The 24,432-nt window shown below is 35.6% G+C and overlaps 1 pseudogene; it reads right to left on the bottom strand.

The window, feature by feature from the left end:
* Positions 1 to 6,466: 6,466 nt before the first annotated feature.
* On the bottom strand, positions 6,467 to 9,030 carry LOC101394744 (olfactory receptor OR51C1-like; annotated as a pseudogene).
* Positions 9,031 to 24,432: the final 15,402 nt, after the last annotated feature.

Raw genomic sequence — 24,432 nt, 5'->3', positions numbered from 1 at the left:
AAATGTTAAGCAGAACAGTGTCTCTCACCCTAAAAATATTTAGTTGACTAGGGGACACAGACAAGTAACATGGAGTTATAGAGTGTAAAGAGGACGTCAAGAATGCTATGACAGCACATAAAGTGGACAACAAGCTGATTGTGGGGAATAAGGAATGGTTTCCAATAAATAATTATGTCTAGATTGAGACCTGAATTCTAAGCAGAGTTGGCAAGAAATAGACTTGGATTTGTGTGGTGTGTGATGCTTAATTTTATGTCTCAACCTGACTGGCCCAATTCTTGGGCCACAGAATGCCTACATATCTGATTACACATTATTGTTGGATATGTCTCTGAGGGTATTTCTGGAAGTGATTAGCATTTGAATCAGTAGACTGAGCAAAGCAAATTGCCCTCCTGGATGTGGGTAGGTCTCATTCAATTACTTGAGGGTCTGGATAGAACAAAAAGGCAAAAGAAGGAAGAATTCTCTCTTTCTGCCTGAATGCTGAATTGGGACATTGGTCGTCTACTGGGACTTGTGTCCTCAATTCTCCTGGTTCTTAGACCTTCAGATTTGGACTAGAATTACACCACTAGCTTTTCTGGGTCTCCAGCTTGCAGACGGCAGGTTGTGGGACTTCTCAGCCTACATGATCATGTGAACCAATTACACAAAATAAATCTCCTTAGTTCTATCTTTATCCATCTGTCTATCCACCTGTCTATCCATCTGTCTGTCTATCTATCTATCTATCTATCTATCTATCTATCTATCTACCTATCTGTCTATCTATCTATCTACCTATCATCTATCTATATCTATCTATCTATCTATCTATCTATCTATCTATCTATCTATCTATCTATCTATCATCTATCTATCATCTCCTATTGGTTTTGTTTCTCTGGACAACCCTAACTAATAGTGTGAAATGTGAGGGAAGTTATAATGGTAACACAAGTTTTAGAGTCATAGGATGTAACTTAGGATATTTTTGATGCTATCATCTCATTGGTAAACTGGAAATGTTAATAGTGACTATCACTTTGCAAGGTAGTTAAGACCTATCATTTATAGAATCCCAGAATGTGTCATGCTTTACATGAATTATGTGCTTTACATCAATTATCTCACTTTTAAAAAAATCATATTCCTTGTAAGATTCCAGTTTTTCATCCAGAGAAGGTAAAATTAGATAAAGAAATGGCAAAATTTCATACACTGAGAAAGCTAGGATTTGAATCCTATTTATGTAAATTCAAAATTTGGTAAAGTTCCACTATGTTACATAACAATGCTTCTCTATGTGGTGAAATTGGTAGAAGGACATGAAAAAAATAAACTCTTCTGTCACATATGCATATGAATTACTGAAGGATCAAGTAATAATGTGAATTTCTTTTCCCTTCAGTATCCATACACTATCATTCTTCCTTGGCACTAAACAGTCATAAAAATGCGTATGTACTAAAGTTTCAAATACTTGATGTTTGATAGATTTGTTTTTCTCTTCTTGGTTTTTGTTTTTGTATTTAAAAACTTATTTCCTTGTCAATATTCAGGGGAGATGTAAAACCATTATTTCCTTACATACTAAATTATTAAGACTGTTGGTAAAATTAATAAAAAATAATACAAACTGTATGTTGTATAATGAGGGCACCTGGAATCATGGATTTGAGTTATGGACACTTTGATTAGCTCTGCTCGTTTTCACAGCCACTGTTGACATCTTTAACCTAAGTTAATTGACTTCAAATGCATCTCTTTATTATTAGCCTGGCTTGAATGTCTTGATCTTTTTAAGACTATTACAGTCTGTTAATCTGAATGGAGTAACATCATCCCCACTACAAGAAAAGCACTAAAATCTCATAACCTACAACTAATATGTTACTATTATTTTTGGACAAATTATTTATCTCTTTGAAGCTCAACACTGAGATTTAGGCATATGACCCTAGCTATCCCATATTCTACGTTTTCACTTACTGAAATTATATTGTTCTTGATTTTTATGCCAGAATTCAATGACTCAAATTCAGTTTCTGGGCTATTTGGATTGTCCATGTCTAGCAACATGGATAAAAAATTTTAGATATTTTATCTTATCTAAGGAATTCTAGCCAGATATTTTATCTTATCTAAGGAATTCTAGCCAGATATTTTATCTTATCTAAGGAATTCTAGCCAGATTTCATATTGACCGTGTAACCTAGATTTTTTTATTTCCATATTTCATTGTTTGTGAATTTTTTCAGAATGGAGATTCAGTATATTGGAAAGAATCTCTATTCTTTATTTGTATGCTGCACTAAAAACAATAAAATATTAGAACATTTCCTGTTATATAGTCTTAAATCAAAGGCAATTCCACAGCATTTTGTGTTTGCATGGATGTTATCTTATGATTTCCTCTTAGAAACACTTCTGATGAAGGCATATATCTTGCTCCAAAATGAGCCCACATCAACATTGTAACAATGCATATCCATTGCCTCTCTGATACACCTGTACTTACATCAAGTGAAGAGGATGAGGAAGAGACCCAGCTCTGAGGTCCCATTCAGCTCCCAGAGTGGAGGGTATCTGTGAGGAACCCATGTCAGGAGAGTCATTTCCCCATCGGCAAACCTATTTCTAAGGGATCTTTCTGGCCAATGGCATTTGCTGCTTTTGCCTTTGTGCTTCAGAGGCACTCTGCACGCCTAATCTACTTGCTCTCCCATGTGGTTTAATGTACTGCAATTGCTGAGGTTGTTTTATCTTTGACTTGCTGTGATTCATATTGAAAGATATGCCAGGAAAATATAAATATCGAAAAATCATGAAAAGTGTATGAATATAGTTTTCACATCTGTTTTGGGAAGGAGACCACTGAAATCATCCTTTATACTCTGGGATTTTAGACACAGTTATTCCACAGAGAGAAAGACTTAAAGATTATTTTCATCCCACAGACAGTGATCAAACCAAATAAATTTTAGATTGGAGATAATAAGCAACAGAGATATATACAGTTGTACCTTGTTATATACTCAGTGACTCCTCAAATCAACTAAGTATTAGATATGCCTGGGAATCTTGTTATGAATACAGAATATTAGGTCTCATCCCAGAACTAATAAAGTAAAATATTTGGGGAGTGGGGTTCAGGAATCTGAACTTTTATAGTTTTTGTTTTTTAGAGCAGCTTTAGGTTTATAGTAAAACTGAGTGGAAATTACACAATTCCTATACACTCCTCATCACAACACACTCACAGACTCCTCTACGATCAACATCACCTGCCAAAGTGGTACATTTGTTAAAATCAATGAAACAAGATTGACACATCATTATCACCCAAAGTCCATAATTTACATTAGGGCTCACTCTTTGGTGTTGTGCAATCTATGGATTTTGACAAATGTATAATGACATGTATTCGCCATCATAGCATCATAGAGAATAGTTTCACTGCCCTAAAAATCCCTTGTGTTTCACCTTTTCATCCTCCCTCCCTGCAAACTCCTGGCAACCACTGATCTTTTTACTGTCTCTATAGTTTTTCCTTTTTCCAAAATGTCATATAGTTGAAATCATATACTATGTACCCTTTTCATATTAGCTTCTTTCACTTAATAATATCTATCCACGGTTCCTCAATGTCTTTTTGTGGCTTGATAGTCCATTTTAGCACTGAATAATATTCCATTGTATGGATGTACCAGGAATCTCCATTTTTAACAAATCTCCATCAGTTATTCTGTATCTGGCTGTGTACCATAATTCTTATGGATTGGACTTTTGAAAATACTCCACAGATAAGAGAGAACTTCATCAAAATTGGAATGTCAATTAAAATTTTATATAGTGAATACGACATTCCCATTGACTTGCATTATTAATTCAAATAATATACCACATTATTAATTCTCATTTTTAAGTGGTTTCTATCATTTTAGTTTTGTTTCTTCCTATTTCCATCTATGTCGGGTGGTTTGTGATTTTCCACCATAGTTGCAATAAAGTAGAATTACTATCTAAAGTTCTTTGTAATTTGAATTATCCAATATTTGTATCCTTTATTAAGTCTTCTTGATAGAGGATACATCTATAATAAACATTTTAATGAAATTACATCTTTGAAAATTATTTCTCACTAGGCAATACACTTATTTAAAGCAAAAAGCTAATAATCTTGTTCTTGTTTATAATCTCAATATCTCTCTCAATATCTGGTTTATAGTAGATGCTAAATATATGTTGCTCTTGAATGATGGATAAGAATATAATTTGGGAATGTCATGTCCTTGGTTTTATTCATTCTATTCTTATGGCCACAAAACTCTGAGCTAGTGATGCCTCGTAGGGTAAAGTTTGCCACTGTCTTATCATCCTCTTGAAGAAATGAATGCATAAAGTAGGGTGGGGCAAATCTGAAGGCCAAAATCCAGGACACAGGGCTGGGTGATGAACTAGAGTATTTGTGGTAGAGTACTTCTGACTACGGTTGATGTGTATTGAGCCTGGGGGAGTAATTCTTAGAGATAGCATTCCACAGCATTTCTAGACAAAGTAGCAGTCCAGAACTGACTTAACAAACAGATATTATAGATGTAGACAGAATTAGCCAACAGGAATAGGAACACATGGGGCTAATATCTAGGAAGGTGTGGAATAAGAGATATGAAGGAAGAGTGTGATACATAGGAATCCTGAGTAATAAACACATTTCTCTTGTTCGTTTTACATAGTTCTTAAAATAACAGAACAAAATGTCTTTTTTTTCTGTCTGAGATATGAATGATAAAATTTACTTTAAATTTTATTTTCTCCATATCTATGGATACAAATGCATAGAAAAAGAAAGGATAAAAATCAAACTTATACGGTAGTTACTTACAGAGAAGATAGAAAAACTGGACTTGAGGGAACATATCAAGGAGGACTTTGAGCTTTTCTAAAAACCTTTTATTAATTAATAAAAACCTTATTTATTATTTCTCATATAACTAAAATTTAATTCAAAAGCCTTTTAAAAAGACTTCTCTGATTGTTTTAGGGAAAACAGAAGGAGAAAAAGGGAAAAGATTGGAGACCTAGAAACCTGTAAGGAAACTGATTTAGTTTAAAGATTTTAGTGTCCCAGACTAAATCCAATAGTGGAGATGAAGACATATTGTGGTGTTAGAATAGACAAGAAATACAGATTCATCGGATGCAAGAGCAAAGGGCAAGTGAGCAGTTGAGGATCGTTCATTAGTTTTTTACTTTAGCAACTGGGAAACATTTAAAAAATATAATTGCAATTAGTTCTGGGAAACCTGCTATTCATGAAAAAAATGGCTTAAATTATTCTTACTCAAATTTGGCCTTATGCAAACTGGAAAAAGTTCCTGAGACTGTGTTTTCAGGTTCCAAAATTGCCCTTTGCCTATATGGTTTGGAAAGTCAGAACTATGATCAATTGCTAGATAATATAGGCAAAAAAACTGGGCTCAGTTATAAGAGAAAATTATGTTATACATGCCAAACGTTGAATTGAATGACTTATCACTGAAATTGTTCAGAAGGACTATTTGATAGTCTATCGCGTTCAGTTCAATTCAACAACTATCACTGAGTGTCTACCATGTGAAAAATATTCCTCTAGATGTTTTAGCAGCTTCAAAGAAAATCAAGTCATTTTTTTTAATTTAGGGAATTTACATCCTTGTGGAAGCTATAATAATGATAATAATATATATTTATATGTATAAAACGCATAGTCAAAATTCATAAAGGAAAAAAAGGTAGGAGACACAGCACTATAAAAGGCAAATTATGGGAATGAGAAGTCAGATATCACTTGAGCAATCATGAAAACTTTAATGAAGAAGATATTTGAAGATGAGCCTTGACACACAAGTAAAATTTCAAAGTGGAGGAGTGGGTCTCAATGTTGAAGAGGAGTCAACAGTAAAGGCCACCATCAGGAAAGTTGCATATATGTGATGAAGCAGTTAGCTGACCGGTTTTCTTAGACTGCAGAGTATATGAAAAGACAAAGAGGTAGATTAAACTTTAAAGAAATTTGAATCCAAATTATGGAGGACTTTAATTATCATACGTAAGATTTGTTGCTTCATTTAGTTGGTGTATGAAAACTAAACATGGAAGAGATGCTTATTGGTTTGTTTTTAAATTTTATTTGAGCTAGATATTTGGAAAATTAATTCAAAGTGAATGATGGGTGGTTTTGGGCAGAAACAACAAGAGAAGGAAGGTCAATTAGTCATCTATAGGAATAGGGTAACTGAGACGTAGTGAAAATCTGAATTAGTGTTTTGATATAGAAAATATAAGATTGCCTTAGGTAGGATTAACTACTTTGTGGAGATGTTTGAATTGGATAACATCTATTTCTATTTAACTCTAAAATTACATAGACCTATGTTTCCAATTTGTGAAAAATTTTCGCTGATGTTGAACTAGAGCTTAACGGGAGCAGTAACTGTTAAAAACGAGTTCCCTTGGAACATACAAGTTTGAGCATAGCTTTTTGAATCTGCTTTTTTTTTCACGCTATAGATGATGGGATTCATCACAGGGGGAATGAGCAAGTATACATTAGCAATGAGTGTGGGCACATAGGGTGGAGCACATTTTCTAAACCTGTGAACAGAAGACAGGCTGATCACAGGGATTTAGAACACGGCCATAGCAGTGATATGAGAAATGCAGGTACTGAAGGCCTTTTTCCTCTCCTCTGGGGAAGCAATGTTGAGAACGGAGCGAATGATCAAGATGCAAGAAAGCAGGATAAAGATAGAGTCCACTCCAGCGGTAGAGATAATTGCGGTTAGTCCAAATGCACTATTGATCTTTGTATCTGAACACGAGAGCTTCATCACATCTGGGTGGAAGCAGTAGGAGTGACGGAGCACAAGCCTGTGCAGAATGATAGATGCTTAAAAAACAGGACTAGTGGTGTCAGAATGACAGTCCCCCTGGTAATGACTGCCAAACCAATTCTTGTGATCCTAGCATGAGTTAGAATGGTAGCATATCTCAAGGGGTTAGAAATGGCCACAAAACGATCAAAGGCCATAGCCAGGAGCACCGAAGATTCCATGAAAGTGAAGAGGTGAATGAAGAACATCTGTAATAAGCAAGCACTGAAGCTGATTTCCCGGGTATTGACCCAGAATATTCCCAGTACTGTCACCAGTGTAGAGATGCATAAGCCAATGTCAGTGGTGGACAACATGGAGAGGAAATAGTACATGGGCTCATGGAGGCTTGGCTCAGTGAGGACTGTGAACAGGATCAAGGTGTTCCCAGAAAGGGCAGTGAAATAGAGGCAGCAGAAGGGGATGGAGATCCAGGCATGGGCCCATTCAAGTCCAGGGACGCCAGGTAAGAGGAAAGTAGGGAAAGTGGAGTTATGGAAGGTTGGCATTATGGTCTGTAAGAGCAGAATTCTCATCTAAGATTTTGACTTTCAAAATTTAGGATTTTAAATTATTGTTAGTTAAAGTTTAATATACATTTTGTAAAGTGCAGAAAATGAATTTTGGCATCTACGTACACTCATGTAACCTCTTCCAAGGTCAACAATAAAACATTATCACTGGCTCTTAAGGCTTCCTACTGCCTCACCCTCATTAGTGTCCTCTCCTATAATAAGCATTATTTTGACTTCTATTACCATAGTTACTTTTCTATGTTCTTGACCTTGATATAAATTGAATCATGCAATATATACTGTTTGTATCTTGCTTCTTTCACTCAATATTATGTCTGTGAGATTCATCACTGAAATAAGATGTTTAATTAAGTTCCAATCATTTTCAATTTACTTTGCTAAATTTATTGGTGTTTATCACTTACTCCCTCATACTCATCTCAATATTTTTATTACATTTTTATGCTTCCGCTGGATTATAAGCTTTAATATGGTCTCATGAGAATAAGGGGTTATTTTTAGCTAATTATTGCTTAGTAGAATTATTTGCTCATAGTAGATATTTAATATGATTTTGCTAATTGATTTATATTTTATTTGCCTTTCCTGAAATATGGTATTTCACCACGAGTAGGACTTGACCTATGAAAATAATTGACTAATTTTTCCTTAGAATTTTAGAATTATTAAACTCAGATTCTAAGTGAAAATTCATCTTAACATAGCAGGGAAGCATCTTTTTTCAGGGACTACATATACCTAAGAATCCTCCTCAGATAATCCCAGTTCTTCCTGTCTCATTTCATAAATTTACTAGAAGGAAGTAGAAGAAAGATGTTTCAGTTCTTGTGAATCTGAAGCTTGATAGTTTTCTTAATTTTTAACACTAAAATACTGCCTTGTATACCATTGTGGATCCTGCCTCTGTTATGGTAAAAATCAATGATGAAAATAATAATCTTTTTTTTTGTAGCATGTACACCCTGGTCCTTAATTTGGCCTTTGATTTCTTACAGGTTTATTACTATGTACAATATTTTATGAATGATAAGACCATGTACTATACAATTTTCTAAATACTTTACACAGATTATTTCATTGAGCTTATGGAAAACCTGAGAGAGGTATTTTTATTACAGATGCATAAAGTAAATTTTAAAAGTTTGTATAAATTGCCAAAGGTTATAAAATCTGAAAGAGAGGATATTGGGAATCAGAAAATAAGACTTTAGAACCTATGCTATTAACAACTATGCTACACTTCCTAATGATAATAATGATGATAACGATAATGATAATCATGATATGTCACTTCAACAATATTATAATTCTCTATTAGAAAATAAGGCAAATGTGTTAGAGATGTCTATGTTTGCAAATCTCTTATTTAAGATTTCTATGGTTCAGAGTCAAAATAATTTTATTTCAGCATTGCATGTGTTTTGGATGATACGTAAATAAATTAATAAGACAATTATAGCAAATAGTAAATTCTAAAGCATAATATTTCATGTTAGAATTCAAATTCTGTTATATCTATGGTGGATATAACATGTTTATTACAAAAATGAAGATATTGCTTAAAATATGTTTAAATTCTTTAAGATTTCCATTGTTCCTTTAGAAGCCATCCAAGATCATTTCCATTAAGTATGCCCATTTTATAAGTTTTATCATGTAATTCACTGCATAACTTACTTATGAATGTAAACAAAAATTAGTTTGATTATTTCTCCAAACATATTATCTTTCAACATACTTTCAATTCCATAGGGATTTCATGGACAATGGTTTCCATTCATTTATTTTTCTACTTTAAAGTATTTACCTTTATCCCAGGCTAATCTCCTAAATACTGGGTCCATATATCTAACTCTGATTTCTCCACATAAATAGCTCAAAGTCAACTCAAGCACAATGTCACTGCATCTGAATGAGTCCCCTAAAACTGTAAATTCTGTTTTCCCCGTTTTGATTAATAGCTTTATGGATCTGTGGTAGCTTGATGTATCAGGTTGCCTAATCCAGAAATCTGAATATCCTCTCATCTCCCATCTGCTGATCATCAATTTCTGTTTCTATTGCAACTATTTCTAATTTGTGCTGCATATTACTCTCAGAGTTTCTTTCTAAGACTTAAAATAGACTTCCATTGGAAAATAACTTTAGCTAGTATTACCTGAAATAGTCTCTCCCAATTTTCTATTAAATTTTCAACACAGGTAAAGGAAAAATGGAACACACTAAAGAGTACTAATGTTAAAACTGATAGAAGTCCTACATCTAGAACTTTTTGAGGGTGATTAATGGCTCCTAAGTAAGGAATATGGAGATGGATTGAATCAAAATATAGGACAGCTCTTAACACCATTACCACAGTTTACACTCAGGAATCCAGAGTCTGTTCCAAAATGAAAAATGGGGACCAAACAGTTCTTTTTCTAAGACGCTTAACTGTAAGGTGATCTAGGACGTTTTCCTTGCACCAGACATGTCATCTCATGAAAATTAGCCAAAGACAATAGTGTAAACAGGGGGCATTGGTAGAGACACATTGAATTTTGAAATGAATATTCACTCAAGTACATCTTTGTCAGCAGAAGAAGAAACAGAAGAAAATTTGGCAACGACACATTTTGGGAATTTAGGTTTTAATTTCCTCTAACATTTCAAAGTGTCCAAGAACTAGACAGTGTTGGTGGCATGGATGTTACCTTAGTGAAACTGTAGGCTGCTAGATACTGGAACTGGATATCAAACTGCACTCTACATAATCATGTTGTGGAGACAGCAGCCATGAGTAAGCCACACACACAGTTAATTGGGGAAAAAAATTATGAAAAGATCTTGATTTGCAGTAGGGATTGTAAAAAGGAAAAAAAAAACTACTAGCATGAAATCTTTAACATATTACATTAAGGAAAAAGGGAACAATGTCTTGACAATTCAGAGTATTAGCATATATGAATATGTAATAATGACTGTAAATCACAAAGCACGTTGTCTATCACATCTTAAAGTCTCAGTCATCATTCTCATAGACGTTAAAACTTCTGTGGAACTAAGAAAATATCCTAAGGTAATTCAGGTAATAGCAACATGTAGCATTATGAAAGAAAGAGAAAACGAAAGAAAGAAAGGCCAAAATAATGAGATAGTAGAAACATAATCGAGTTAAAGCAAACGTGAAATATAACAAAAGCAGAATTGAGGTAAAATAGTTTAAATCAGTTCAATTTGGAGAATACATTTGAAAAATTCTCTCATAATGCATAGGAAAAAATGGTGAAAAGAAATAACGAGAAAAATGATATTTGAGAAGAACAAAAACTGAAAATTCAAAATACCAAGAATTAATGTCCCAGGAGAAATAAATCAAAACAGCTGGAAGAAAAATGACTGTTCCAAAAAAAAAGACTGAAAGAGATTGAAAGAGCTCATTGTTTTCCATGTAAAATCAGTACAGATGGAAATATACATGAAATATTTGACTTACACAATCTGAAAAAAGAAACTACAAGTTTTCAGGAAGAAAAAAATAGTTCCTATAAATAAATTAAAATCAGACTGATTTTACAAACAAAACAAAACAAAACACGATTTTAAAAAATATTTCGTTCACTATGCAGGAAAGAAAGAACAAAATATATAAGAAAAAAGTACAAAAAATGAGCAAGACTTGTATTCTGAGGACTGCACAATCTTGTTGAGAGAAATTTAAAAATATAAGTAAATGGAGAGACATCATATGCTCATGGATTAGAAGACTCACTATTGTCAAGAAGGCTGTGGATCCCTAATGGATACATAAATTCAATGTAGTATCAGCAGCCTTTTTTTTTTTTTGTAGAAATTGACTCTAATTCTAAAATTTATGAGTCAACTCAGAAGACTTATAATGAACAAAACAATTTTTAAGAAGAAGAACCAAATTAGAGTACTTATACTACCAAATTTCAGAACAACTTTAAGTTAACATAATCAAGATACATGCCACAAAGATTATCATATAGATCAACAGAATAAAATTGAGAGTCCTAATTTAAACCCTTACAGTATATAGTCAATTGATTTTCAACAAAGGTGCCAAGACAATTAAATGAGGGAAAGGATAGACTTTTCAACAAATGGTGCTAGAACAACTCGATATAACCATACAAACAAAAACAAAAGAAATAAAAGAAAAAAAAAAAAGTAGACCCTTACCTCACACTGTCCTCAAAATTAACTCAAAATGGATCACAAACCTAAAAATAAGAGTTAAACACCTGAAGCTTCTAGAAGAAAATATAGGAGAAAATTTTGTGGCCATAGATTAAGCAAAACATTCTTAGATGCCACACCAAAAAAATGATCCATTAAAAAAAATTATCAAATGGACCTACACACCACTTGTCAAGCCATGTTGTGGCAGTGTCCCACATACAAAACACAGAGGAAGATTGGCACAGATATTAGCTCAGCAACAATCTTCCTCAAGCAAAAAGAGGAAGATTGGCAACAGATGTTAGCTCAGGGCCACTCTCCCTCACCAAAAAAAAAAAAAAAAAAAAAGAAAAAGTCAAAAAATGGTCAGTCTTCTGCCAAAAAAAACAATGCAATTCAATAGTCTCCATTAAGAAAATGAAGAGAAGTCTCAGACTGGGAGAAAATATTTGCAAGAAAAACTTTTACCCAGACTATATAAAAAAACTCTTACAATTCAATGATACAACAAAGAATCCAATTAAAAATGGGCAAAAGATTTGAACAGATATTTCACCAAAGAAGATATGTAAATGGATAATAAGCACAGGAAAAGATGATCAACATTATTGGTCATTAGGAAAATGAAAATTCAAAATACATTGAAATACTGCTACCCACCCACCAGAATGGCTATAATCAAAAAGAAAGGTAATACCAATTGTTGGCAAGCATGTGGGGAAACTGGAAACATCGTATATTGCTGATGGAAATTTAAAATGGTACCACCACAAAAACAGATTGGCAGGTCCTTAAAAAGCTAAATATAAACTTACTATATGATCTAGTAATTCTACTCCTAGGAGTCTATCAAAGAGAAATGAAAGCCTATGTGTATGAAAATTTGCACATGGATGTTCATAGCAGCATTAGGCATAATAGCCCTGAGTTGGAAACAACTCAAATGTCCAACAACTGGTTATTGGTCAACAAAATGTGAAACACCAATACAATGGAGTACTACTCAGCAATAAAAAGAAAAAAAATATTGTTACATGCTACAATGTGGATGTACCTCAAAGAAATTACGCTAAATGAAAGAAACCAGATGTAAAAGACGACATACTGTACAATGAACTTTTATGAATAATCCAGAAAAAACAATTTTTTAAAGACAGAAACTGTTTGGCACTGTCTGTGGATAGGAGTGGGATTAAACGCAAAATGGCACCAGGGAACTTTCTGGGGTGATGAAGAAATGTTCTAAAACTGAATTGTGGTGATGATTGCACATCTTTAGAAGTTCACTAAAAATATTTGAATTGTATAGTTATGATATGTAAGTAAAAATGCACAAAGTAGAGACTTTGGAGTATACTTATTTTATGATGTGTAAGTAACGGTTCAAAAAAACTTAAAAATAAGGGGCCGGCCTGGTGGCGCAAGCGGTTAAGTGCGCGCGCTCTGCTGCCGGAGCCCTGGGTTCGCCAGTTCAGATCCTGGGCGCGCACCAACGCACCGCTTGTTAAGCCATGCTGTGGCGGCGTCCCATATAAAGTAGAGGGAGATGGGCATGGATGTTAGCCCAGGGCCAGTCTTCCTTAGCAAAAAGAAGAGGATTGGCATGGATGTTAGCTCAGGGCTGGTCCTCCTTAAAAAAAAAAAAAAAAACTTAAAAATAAGGCTAGATTTAAATTTCTTTCATGAATATTGAGTGTCAGAAAGCAATAGATTAATTTCAGTAGAATTTTTGGCAAAATCTGGTATCCAGTCCAGTTAGTTTCATCAGAAAGTAAGAGATATGTAAAGCTCAGAAAAGATACCCACCATATCATCTTTAAAATAAAATGCGAGGTATTGCAGTGTTTCCTAGTTGAGAAACTGACTGTAAGCTGAAACAAACATACAAAGCCAAGAATAGAAATTCACCATCTGAAAGGATTGACAGAGATTTACACCAGTGTAGAAGAATTTGCCATGATTACTAAAAGAATTAATAATACAAAGAATTGTAGCTAAATTACTACATTAGGCACTGATTTAATTAAAATAACTCAGTACCTTTTTGGAAACGAATACAACCCTAAGGCAGTATTAAAAGTACAGGAAGAGGCCTAGGTAAACATTTAGGTAAGTATAAAGGAAGCTTCTTAAACCAGTAGTGACAGAGTGAGTTATTGAATAAAAGAAAGTTGAGTAAATCACCCATTTGAAAAAAATATAATAAAGCATACATCACAATATATATTTAAATTAATTCCAGGTGGTTAAATATTTAATTATGAATAAACCACATGCATTTTAAAACAAAATGCAGGTAAATATTTATAGAATCGTTGAGTGAGAATTTTCTAATAATGACATCAATGATATAAACCATAGAGGTAAAGATTGATATACTTGATATGTTAAAATACGAAGAATCATTTTATTGCAAAAACAACTTCCACAGAATTAAAAGGGTAATTACCAATTGGGGGAAATATTTGAAGCATGTAAGACATTCAGTTGGAAAATGTGTTTACTGTAGGGTAGTAAAAAAATGACACTATAAAAATTGGGCAAAAGGCATTAAAATGGAATTCCCCAAAAGAACTACTAGTAATATAGGAAGAATATTCAAGTTCATCACCAGCCAAAGGAATACTAATTAAAATGCTTGTTTTTAATCAACAAATTTAGAAAGATTAGTAAGGACTGCTGGGCTACAGGAGAACTGCACACTCATATGGCCAAAGAGTGATCAGGTAAAAGGTCCATTTGTCATTATTTGTTCAAACACTTAAGACTCAATTTCCTTTGAATTAACAATTTAATTTCTCAGAAATTACTAGTAGTGATAACAATAACCACTGCTGCTAGTGTGCATGTTATGTGCACGTATAAATCATCATTCCTTCCATTATTTCCTTAATAATACTTTAAACAAGTAATGTGTCTACTTTTTGCATTTAACCCTCAAAATAACCTTTTATTTTCAATGTAATAAATAATATTTATAGACAGATTAATGTATATATATAAACCATTGTAAATTGCTAAATTCCTTCACTTTAGAAATTGCCCTTATTCCTTATTGTACTAAAAAAGTATGGAACAGATTTTGTATCCTGTCATTGCTGAGGTGTAAATGACATCTATGTTTTCAACTTATTTGTTCCTTTGACATTTTCCAACGTATTGTTTCTTCATCTAATCCAAGGACAGTCTCTAGATCTATAAAAAATAATAAAATTTCTATTCTGACTAAAACTTATGCATAACATAATAGGCTTGCCCATATTTTCTCAACATTGCTGTGCTTTCTAAAGTGGAAAAAGCAGGGTTAAGGAACGGGTGGAGTAGCATGTGCTTGGTATCAGGCAGGACCAGATAGTCTGGGACTGATTTCCATTTTGCGATCTCCATCGCCCAGGTGACCTCACTCTAGTCAACTCTTAATTTCTATCAATATAATATATGGATGTGTAATTGGACATGAATTGGAATACGCCCCTGAAGATTTTCGGAAAAGAGGACAAAGAGATTTATCTTTCTCTAGTTTCTAAAAAGTATGAGTAATCAAGAAAAGGGAAAAACACCTCTATTCTTTTAGGAAGAATAAAGTGAAGTTCAATTTTCTAGATTATTAGTCATCTCTTACATAAAGAAAAGTCTGGAGTTCAATCCTGCTGCAGATGAAAATCGCTTGTCATCACATGATGATTTTTTGAAACAATGTATACCTATACAGTTTCCTAGAATGACAAAATGCTGTTCCTATGATTGAAAATGTCATGGATTCAATTAATTTAATTCATTGATTTAATTGATTTATGCATTTATAGAGAAGGATTTGAGAAGTTCCCTCATTATATTTTTCCAAATTTAGGAACAGTGCCTGTGGAGTGTTACAAAGTTTACCATGGAGGCAAACAGTGCCTGTCTCCTGTGAGTGTGGTGCCTGAGGCAGTGCAGTCTCAGTGTCTGGGGCCTGCACTGAAATATAAACTTGATGAAATGTTGGAAGATAGATGAGAGGATAGTTTTAATATTCATAGAGAGAAGAGAAATTAATACTGACCCAGAATCTTTGCTACACATCTCTACATGTGTTACCTTAATCTAACAGCACCATTAACAGGCTGTGACTAACATCCCCACTTTTCAGGTGAGATGACCTAGGTTCAGAGTGAAGAACTTATTGAAGGTTCCCATCGATTGATATGATGGAGCCAGTGTGTGAATTCAGGTCTGTCTGACTTCAAAGTTGTGGTCATCTTACTGTGCCACACTGCTTCTGGTGCTCAGACAAAATTAAAAGTTGATAAATCAGATTGCAGTAGACTTAAGAGACTGAATAGAATGAATGTGCTGCAGTAAGCATAAACCAATGAGAAATGTAAGTTAAACAATGGTGAGGATGAGCCAGTGATGGTATTTTGGGGTTTGGTTATTACATGTGTCAGGAAATATATATAAATGTATACATAAGAGGCAGCTTTTGTTGATATTAGCAAACACATGAAAACAAAACATCTATATGGGATTTGGAAATTCTAAATAGGCATCAGGCCCACAGAAGTGAACAAAAACGTGGGGAGTCCTAACTATATCAAAAGCTGGGAGGGTGTAGAGATCGGGTACCAGGGGCAAGTGGGGAGGGTCTTACCTTTCAACATGTGGAGAATTAGTAGGGATACAAATAGAGATGTTGAAGGAGCAATGCCAGAAGACTAGGTGAGTTATTGTCTTTACGTTCACTTACAAGAAATTCTTCCCTGTATTTAAACTAAATTACCATGATGCAGCTTAAATTCATCCAACACATTTTATTATAGATACAACCAAGTACTGTCTTACCTGAGAGCAGCTGCTTGACCTGGACTTTAGACAGGGAGGAGATACTTCTCCCACCCTTATTTATAGTGAGTGAATGCAGGCCACCTATTTACCTCCGTTAATGGAGAATTTTATAAGGAACCTTGATAGTATAGTCATTTACTCAACTAGGATAAATACATCCTTGGGTAATTTCTGTGCCACTCTGCTATGCCTCACCTCTCTATCCCTAGGTTAGTTGGGTGACATCAGGAAATATGGATGCTAAGACAAGTGGAAAGAACAAAACAAAGCATAAGAAACATATTGACACAGTCACTCTGTGTTTATATATTTTATTTAAAAATGAATTGAACCATTATTTTGAACATGGATATAACATTTAAGATGAGGATCCAGTATTTCCTCTTGATTTTTTTCTGCTATGTGTTTCTTATAGATAATCTATTATATAGATTTCTGTGTACAGCTAAGCAGAACAACAGATGCTGAAAGTATCTCAGGTAATAGCATGGTACCAGGTACATAGTACATACGTGTTCAATGTTTGTTAAAATGAGAAAATGCATTCCTAGGGGGCCGGCCTGGTGGCATAGCAGTTAAGTTCATGCCCTCCACTTTGGTGGCCTGGGGTTCGCATGTTCAGATCCCAGACATGGACCTGTGCACTGCTCATCAAGCCATGCTGTGGCGGCGTCCCACATACAGAATGGAGGAAGATGGGCACAGATGTTGGCTCAGAGCTAATCTTCCTCAGCAAAAAGAGGAGGATTGGCAGTGGATATTGACTCAGAGCCAGTCTTCCTCACCAAAAAAAAAAAAAAAAAAGAAAAGAAAATGCGTTCCTAGCATTCCTAAAATTCAGAAGTAAGCAGTAAAATAGAATTACAAAGTCAGGTGGCTCCATGGAGATGGTCCTTTTGATTGAAGAAGGAAGATTTGGCAGCATGGCAACTCAAGTGTGAGCAACTTCCAGGAAAAAAAAAATAGGTGGGCTCTCAAAGATGTATTAATTAACATCTACAGAGTGATTAATATTTTCAAAGTTATTTCAGGTACATTATCTTATTTAGTCTTAGGTGTTCAGGTGAACACAAGCATTTTTTGTTTACCTGACTGATGAACTCAGTGCTTGACACAAAATCAGTGGTCAATAGTGTTTGTCAAATTAATTTATCCCTCACTCTTACAGATATATTTCACAGTCTAGAAAAAAGAATCATATAAATGATCAAAGTAGAAGTCATTTTATTCAACTCTATTTGGCTGATGTTAAGGTTAATTAGCTAATAAAATAGGTTAAATGTAAGAGTCATAAAAATAATTTTAGCCTACATTGAGTAATTTCTTTCAACCTAAAACTTATATATGTGATTTGTTCATCATTGTTTGATGTAGAGTAAGGGGCTTCTAATGTAGTTCTGCGTATTGGAATTCCATATTATCTCCTTATTGTAAACCATATCTTTAATACATTGTATATAATTTCCATTAAGATAATTATGACAAATGAGAAAAAACAAGTGGCCTACAGTTCACTTATTGGGGGCAATGTGGACTTGCTAATTGGAGAATGAGCTATGAGTGTTCAACTGGCTGCAAGGATCAGTCAGTATATTTTACAGAGGGAGTAAAGATTTCTGGTTAATTTAGAAAGTTGATTCAGCAGAACATGCATAGAAATATTTTTTAAACTACTTTACTGAGGTATGATTGACCTACAAAAATCTGCCTTTATTTAGTGTATACAACTGGATCAATTTGGGGATAAGTAGGCAACCGTGAAGCCATCATCATCATCAATGCCGTAAACATATCCATCACCTCCCAAAATTTCTTCTTAATCTTATTAACGTTATTAGTTTTGTGATAAGAACACTTAATATAATATCTACACAGTTAGCAAATTTTAAGTATACATAGAAAGCCAAGATGGCGGTGTAGGCAGTCTCTGAACCCACCTCCTCCTGTGGACACAGCCAATTTACAACTACTCGTGGAAAAATTACCCCTGAGACAGAACTGAAAACTGGATAAGAGTAACTCCTGCAACAACGGACAATCCTAACTGAGGTGGAAGAGGCAGAAACTCCCTTCTGGAGAGGAAAAACGCCGTCTTCACAAGCTGCCAGCTTCACGGCTACCGGGGAGCAGCGCACAGGTATGCAGCCCTCCCTGGAGGAGCGGGGCCCTGAGCCAGGGAGCGTCCCCGCTGGGGGCATTGTGTGGACCCAGCACAATCGAGCCGAGTGGCAGAATATTTGACTTTGCTGCTACTAAAACATTGGGGAGTACCCCCCAGAAAAGCTGGTTCACAAAGAAATTAAAACTGGCTCTTAAAGGGCCCCCGCGCAAACTGACCCGTTTCAGAAAGCAACCTAAAATCACCAGAAAGAGAGGTGCACAGTGCTGTGGTGAAGAGACTCACCTAATAGGCCCTGAGTGCATCTCGGTGAGGGGTGAGACTTCTCCAGGGACTGGGACATTGGCGGTGGCCATTGTTGTGGCCTGGTTTGGGCGTGCTGACACAGACGCCATTGGAGTTCTCCCTGGGGCCTGCTAGCCTAGGGTCTGACCCACCAGCTAGAGCACCGATTTAATCCAGCTCAGCCAGGGCAGGCAGCCCACCCTAGAGACTGGCCCCACCCAACAACAAGCCCTCAGGCAACTTGTGGGCCTACATAGATTGGTGATTGGATTCTCTGCTGCCTGGCAACTGAGCCGACTTCAGCAGGGCAGGACGTGCACAAGTTGCGGGTGGAGAGTGTGGGGCAGTGGTGGAGTGTGTGGGGCTCCCGCCGTGGAGAGACTGGGTCCGCTTCTGGAGGTCGGGGCACACAGACGGGGCAGGACTGTGTTGACTGTGTGTGTGGACCTGTGGGCAGCAGGGCTTGTCAGCTGCAGAAGACTTGTGCTTCTCAAAGACCCACATAGGGGGTTTGCCCCACCTTCCGAAGCCTGAAACAATTGGGTGCTCCTGTGCCTGAGGCCAGCCCCACACAGCTGCAATCCTCAGAGAGCTGACAAGAGACCTAAAGGCTGGAGGCTTATAGCAATTGTAAGACCCTGAGCCTAACAACCTGCTACACTGGGGGCCTACTCACTTAAAAGAAATACTGCAACACAAATGTGGTATTAGAAATTGAAGCCAACCATGCTGGGGCTCCCCACACCTGATAAAGAGACTGAAGGGCCCACAACAACTACAAGCAGCTGAGCATTACAACAGCTGGCCAGGAGCATAACTCAGCCTCCCTGGGCACCTACAGGGAGAGCAAACAGGCCACAACAGAAGGACACATGTAGCCCACATAGGGGTCACCCCTGGAACATTGAGAACTGAGGGAAGCACACTGCAGGCCTCCTAAACCATCACTTACATAAGGTCACCTATCCAAGAGCAGGAGACATAGCAGACCTACTTAATACGTAGACACAAGCACAGGTAAAGAGGCAAAATGAGGAGGCAAAGGAATACATTCCAAGTAAGGGAACAGGACAAAACCCCAGAAAAGGAACTAAGTGAAACAGAAATGAGCAACCTACCCGACAGAGAGTTCAAACTAAGAGTGTTAAGGATGCTCACTGATCTGGGGAGAAGAATAGATGAACTCAGTGAGAATGTCAACAAAGAAATGGAAGATATAAAAAAGAACCAATCAGAAATGAAGAATAAAATACTGGAAATGAAAAATTCATTCGAGGGACTCAAAAGCAGAGTAGAGGATACAGAGGAACGGATCTGTGAGCTGGACGAAGACTAGAAGAAATTACCCAAGCTGAACAGGTAAAAGAGAAAAGAATTAAAAAGAGTGAGGACAGTCTAAGGGACCTCTGGGACAACATCAAGTGCACTAACATCCGTGTTATAGGTGTCCCAGAAGGAGAAGAGCAAGACAAAGCGGCAGAGAATCTATTTCAAGAAATAATAGATGAAAACTTCCCTAACCTAAGGAAGGAAACAGACATCCAGGTACAGGAAGTACAGAGAGCCCCAAACAAGATAAACCCAAAGAGGCCCACACCAAGACACATCATAATCAAAATGTCCAGAATTAAAGATAAAGAGAGAATCCTAAAAGCTGCAAGAAAAAGTCAAGTTACATACAAAGGAAACCCCATAAGGCTATCAGCTGACTTCTCAGCAGAAACCTTACAGGCTAGAAGAGAGTGGCACAATATATTTAAAGTGTTAAAGGGAAAAAACTTACATCCAAGAATACTCTACCCAGCAAGATTATCATTCAAAATGGAAGGAGAGAGAAAAAATTTCACAGACAAGCAAAAATTAAAGGAGTTCGTCAATAAGAAACCAGTGCTACAAGAAATGTTAAAGGGACTGATTTAAGGGAAAAAGAGAAGACCACAAATAGGAAAAATTATCTATTTCCATGATAAGAACGTAATGGATGGAATGCACAAAAAAGAGGTTAGATATGATATCAAAAACATAAAAGGAGGGAGGAGGGGAGTTAAAGAGTAGAGCTTTCAGACAGAGGTCAAACTAAAGAGACCATCAATTCTGTATAGAAGAAGAAAGGAACAGAGAAGGACTACTAAAACACTGAGAAAAAAAAAGTTAAAAAATGGCAATAAGTACATACTTATCAATAGCTTCTTTAAACGTCAATGGACTAAATGCTCCAATTAAAAGGCATAAGGTGGCTGAATGGATAAAACACCAAGACCCATATATATACTGCATGCGAGAGAAACACTTCAGACCTAAAGACACTCAAAAACTGAAAGTGAAGGGATAGAAAAAGATACTCCACGCAAATGGCAATGAAAAGAAAGCTGGGGTAGCAGTACTCATATCAGACAAAATAGACTTTAAAACAAAAACTGTCAAAAGAGACAAAGAAGGGCATTACATAATGATCAAGGGAACAATCCAACAAGAGGGTATAACACTTGTAAATATCTATGCACCCAATGTAGGTGCACCTAAATATATAAAGCAATTATTAACAGACATAGAAATAGACAGTAACACAATAATAGTAGGGGACTTTAACTTACACCACATACACCAATGGATAGATCATCCAAACAGAAGATGAATAAGGAAACATTGGCCTTAAATGACATACTGGAACAGATGGACCTAGCAGATATATACAGAGCATTCCATCCAAAAACCGAAGAATACGCATTCTTTTCAAATGCACATGGAACATTCTCCAGGATTGATCACGTATTAGGCCACAAAACAAGTCTCCATAAATTTAAGAATATTGAAATAATACCAAGTATCTTTTCTGACCACAACGGTATGAAACTAGAAATCAGCTGTAGGAAGAAAATCAGAAAAGCCACAAATACATGGAGATTAAACAAAATGCTACTGAACAATGACTGGGTCAACGAAGAAATCAAAGAAGAAATCAAAAAAATACCTGGAGACAAATGAAAATGAACATACGACATGCCAGAATTTATGGGATACAGCAAAAGCGGTTCTAAGAGGGAAGTTTATAACAATACAGACCCATCTCAATAAACAAGAAAAATCTCAAATAAACGATCTAACAATGCACCTAAAGGATCTGGAAAAAGAAGAACAAACAAAGCCCCAAATCAGTAGAAGAAGGGAAATCATCAAAATCAGGGCAGAAATAAATGAAATAGAGACTAAAAAAAAATAGAAAAAATTAATAAAACCAAGAGCTGGTTCTTTGAGAAGATCAACAAAATAGACAAACCTTTAGCTAGACTCACCAAGAAAAAAAGAGAAAAGGCACAAATAAGTAAAATCATAAATGAAAGAGGAGAAATTACAACAGACACCTCAGAAATACAAAAGATTATAAGAGAATACTATGAAAAGCTATATTCCAACCAATTCAACAATCTGGAAGAAATGGATACATTCTTAGAATCATACAACTTTCCAAAACTAGATCAAGAATAAGTAGAGAATTTGAATAGACCAATCACCAGTAAGGAGATCGAAACAGTAATCACAAACCTCCCCAAAAATAAAAGTCCAGGACCAGACGGCTTCCCTGGTGAATTCTACCAAACATTCAAAGAAGACTTAATACCTATCCTTCTCAAACTCTTCCAAAAAATTCAGGAATGGGGTCTACTCCGTAACTCATTCTACGAAGCTGACATTACCCTGATACCAAAACCAGACAAGGACAACACAAAAAAAGAAAACTACAGGCCAATATCACTGATGAACATCGATGCAAAAATCCTCAACAAAATACTAGCAAATCGCATACAACAATATGTTAAAAATATTATACACCATGATCACGTGGGATGTATTCCAGGTATGCAGGGATGGTTTAACATTTGCAAATCAATCAAAGTGATACACCACATTAATAAAATGAAGAACAAAAATCACATGATCATCTCAGTAGATGCAGAGAAAGCATTTGACAAGATACAGCATCCATTTATGATAAAAACTCTGAATAAAATGGGTATAGACGGAAAGTACCTCAACATAATAAAGACTATATATGACAAACCCACAGCTAATATCAACATCTATGCTGAAAAACTGAAAGCTATTCCTCTAAGAACAGGAACCAGACAAGGATGCCCACTCTCACCACTCTTATTTAACATAGTACTGGTAGTCCTAGCCAGAGCAATCAGGCAAGAGAAAGAAATAAAAGGGATCCAAATTGGAAAGGAAGAAGTGAAACTGTCACTATTTGCAGATGACATGATTTTATATATAGAAAACCCTAAAGAATCCACCTGAAAAGTTTTAGAAGTAATACACGAATATGGTAAAGTTGCAGGATACAAAATCAACATACAAAAATCAGTTGCATTTCTATACACTAACAATGAAGTAGCAGAAAGAGAAATTCAGAATACCATCCCATTTACAATTGCAACAAAAAGAATAAAATACCTAGGAATAAACTTAACCACAGAGGTGAAAGATCTGTACACCCAAAACTATAAAACATTGCGGAAAGAAATTGCAGAAGACACAAAGAAATGGAAAGATATTCCGTGCTCTTGGATTGGAAGAATTAACATAGTTAAGATGTGCATACTTCCTAAAGCAATCTATAGATTCAATGCAATCCCTATCAAAGTTCCAACAACATTTTTCACGGAAATAGAAAAAAGAATCCTAAAATTTATTTGGAACAACAAAAGACCACGAATAGCTAAAAGAATCCTGAGAAAAATGAACAAAGCTGGAGGTATCACACTCCCTGATTTCAATATATACTACAATGCTATAGTAACCAAAAAAAACATGGTACAGGCACAAAAACAGACACACAGATCAATGGAATAGAATCACAGCTCAGAAATAAACCCACACATCTATGGACAGCTAATCTTTGACAAAGGAGCCAAGAACATACAATGGAGAAAAGAAAGTGTCTTCAACAAATGGTGTTGGGAAAACTGGATAGCCACATGCAAAAAAATGAAAGTAGACCCTTACCTTACACCATACACAAAAATTAACTCCAAATGGATTAAAGACTTGAACGTAAGACCTGAAACTATGAAACTTCTAGAAGAAAACATTGGCGGCACGCTCTTCGACATCAGTCTTAGCAACATCTTTTCAAGCACCATGTCTGACTGGGCAAGAGAAACAATAGAAAAAATAAACAAATGGGACTACATCAAACTAAAAAGCTTCTGCACGGCAAAGGAAACCATCAACAACACGAAAAGACAACCTAACAATTAGGAGAAGATATTTGCAAACCATACCTCTGATAAGGGCTTAATCTCCAAAATATATAAAGAACTCAGTCATCTCAACAACAAAAAAACTACCAACCCAATTAAAAAATGGGCAAAAGACCTGAACAGACATTTCTCCAAAGAAGATATACAGATGGCCAACAGACACATGAAAAGATGTTCAAAATCGTTAACTGTTCAAAATCATTAACTATCAGGGAAACGCAAATCAAAACTACAATGAGATATCACCTCACGCCCGTCAAAATGGCTATAATTAACAAGACGGGAAACAACATATGTTGGAGAGGATGTGGAGAGAA

The sequence above is a fragment of the Ceratotherium simum genome, chromosome 7, assembly GCF_057802395.1.
Source record: "Ceratotherium simum simum isolate JZ-2026a chromosome 7, ASM5780239v1, whole genome shotgun sequence".
NCBI lineage: Eukaryota > Metazoa > Chordata > Mammalia > Perissodactyla > Rhinocerotidae > Ceratotherium > Ceratotherium simum.
The sequence above is the reverse complement of the archived record's forward strand: the minus strand, read 5'-3'. Positions and strand labels throughout refer to the sequence as shown.